The 2,574-nt window shown below is 48.4% G+C and overlaps 1 pseudogene; it reads right to left on the bottom strand.

Annotated features, from left to right (window-relative positions):
- Positions 1-637: 637 nt before the first annotated feature.
- Positions 638-1,989, bottom strand: LOC144365028 (cytochrome P450 27C1 pseudogene; annotated as a pseudogene).
- Positions 1,990-2,574: the final 585 nt, after the last annotated feature.

Genomic DNA, 2,574 nt, shown 5'->3' on the forward strand with positions numbered 1-2,574 from the left:
CACCAAGGGCTTTTTTATATGTCTTTCAAATAAAAATGAATATTCATCTTCTTTAGGAGCTATGACTAGAAAGGCAAGCTCTGGTTTGGAGAGGAGAATAAGAGTACCATCCTTTTAATTTGTGAACCCTTCTTTTGGGATCGAAATCTGATGCTCAGGATAAAACATTGTTTATGGTGTTTTCATCCCATGATCACAGCATTACAAGAGACATTCTTAGTGTTCCCTCTTCAAAATAGAAAAAAAATAAGTTGCCTTCTACCTAAGCCCTGATGTCAGTATTAGAGAACATATATGTTCAAGAACTGAATTTGTCTAAACCATTTCTTTACACAAATGTACAGAATACATCCAGTCACTAAAAACGGAGTAGAGGACAGTATGGCACTTGGGAGTTCAGTGCCACTGCTTTTTAAATAGCTGTTTCCTCAAAGAAAAGGCAACTTCTGGCAGGCAAAAGTAAAATAGCCCTCTCACTGCATTCCTTAGCATGATTTCCAAGTCTTGCCGGGACGGCCAGTTGATCCCAAGGCAGGCTCTAGAGCCCTCCTCCACTGCTGTGGCCAGGGATACACACACACCTAGTGCATGCTGACGAGCCAGCTCCGCTCCACCAGCCCGGGTTCCAAACCCAGGCTTACTTTCTGTTAACAAAACGTACGTGGATGGGCTCCCCCGGGGTCAGAAGCCCATGGGTTTTTGCATGAACAGCTTTAGTCCAAGAAGATGTTTTGATCTCAAAATGCTGAAGCAACTGGATCATGACCAGGTGAATCTCCAGCTCTGCGATTCTCCGCCCAATGCAACTGCGCACCCCATAGCCAAAGGGGATGGACCCGAAATTGTCGACTCTGTCCAGATTTGCTTTCCGCAGCCAGCGCTCGGGCCTGAACTCCTTGGCCCGAGGGAAGTTCTCATCCTCATAGGAGGTGGCATAGTGGCAGAGGGCCAGCTGGGTGCCTTTGGGAATCAGATATCCGCCAATAACCAGGTCTTCTTGGGTGACACAGCCATTCCCTGGTAGCACTGGAAACAGCCTCAGGGTTTCCTTCAGGAGAGCTCTGACCAGCGGGACTTTGGGAACATCTGCTGCAGTTGGAACATGCCTTTCCCCCAAATTCTTGACTATCTCCCGATACACGGTCTGCTGCACTTCTGGGTGCCTTGCCAGGAGATACACTGCCCAGGATAACGTGAACGATGTTGTGTCAACGCCGGCCAGCAGCATCTCCGTCATGTTGGCGCAGATCTCCTCCAGCGTCAGTGTCTGGCTAAGGAAGAGGTAGGTGAGAAGTCCCCCGTTCACCCTCTCCCCTCTGTCCAATTGGCACTGTATGTCCCTCAACTTGTTGTCGACATGAATTTGGCTGAATTTGAAGAGTCCATCCCAGGACCTGCAGAATTCTCGCCAGGGTTTGGGGATGAAGGGGCGGAGCCATCTGGGGGTGGCACCTGCCTACATGGAGGTCTTGAACATGCTGAACATGAGCTCCAGGGCTTCAATGTACTCCACTGTTGTCTGGGGGATGTGGTTCTCCAGGCATCCTAAGCGACTCTCGTAAAGGATGGTGGCCACACCTTCCATTGAATATTTGAAGAAAAGATCATTGACATTAGTCACCGTTTCCCCATCTTCTGCATGGCTCCTGAGGATGTAGATTTTTTTAATCAAATCAGCAATAACTTGGTTGACTTCTCCAGAGAAAATGGCCACATCTGTCGGTTTCAGAATTCTTTGTCTGAATACACTTCTCGTCTTGAGCCACTGTTCACCTTCCGCTGAGATGAGCCCGGTGGCTCTCCCTCGTAAGTCTCGGTACTCCTGCCAGGACTCCATGTTGGCTCTCTGGGGCGCGACCCCCTCCGCCCGGAGCACCTGAGCCACCATGTCGCGGTCTGGATCTCGTGGATTCGGCTGAAACCGTCCTTGCAGAAAAACTCCACCAGGTTGGCGAGGGTTCGCGGCCCCGGTATGGCCGCGAGACTCCGGGGCCCCTCGGCCCTGTCTCCGGCCCGTGGCGCCCCAGGTCGCCCAGATCTCAATTACCTCTTATGTGTGAATCAGGGTTCAGAGTAGAGAAGCAGAAGCAACAGACTATATATGACTAATCATCAGTGTATCAGTGTATTTATGTGTCTACCTACCTATCATGGATCCATCCTATCTCTACCTATCATATCTATCTACTTACTTATCTATCATCTGTCTTTCGTCTATTATCAAGAAACACACAAAGAAAGAAAGAGACATACACATAAGATGGGTAGAGATATTTATATTAAGGAAATGGCTTCTGTGATACAGGGGGCAAGCCACTTCAGGGCTGGTAGAAAGGCTGTAATACAGGTAAGATTTGGTGTTGTAGTCTTTTTGTTGTTGTTGTTGTTTAAAGAGAGAGAGAGAGAGAGAGAGAGAGAGAGAGAGAGAGAATTTTTTTAATATTTATTTTTTAGTTTTTTTTTCGGTGGACACAACATCTTTATTTTATTTGTATGTGGTGCTGAGGATCCAACTCAGCACCCTGCACATGCCAGGTGAGCGCACTACTGCTTGAGCCCCAGCCCCAGCCCGGG

This window comes from Ictidomys tridecemlineatus, chromosome 6, assembly GCF_052094955.1.
Source record: "Ictidomys tridecemlineatus isolate mIctTri1 chromosome 6, mIctTri1.hap1, whole genome shotgun sequence".
NCBI lineage: Eukaryota > Metazoa > Chordata > Mammalia > Rodentia > Sciuridae > Ictidomys > Ictidomys tridecemlineatus.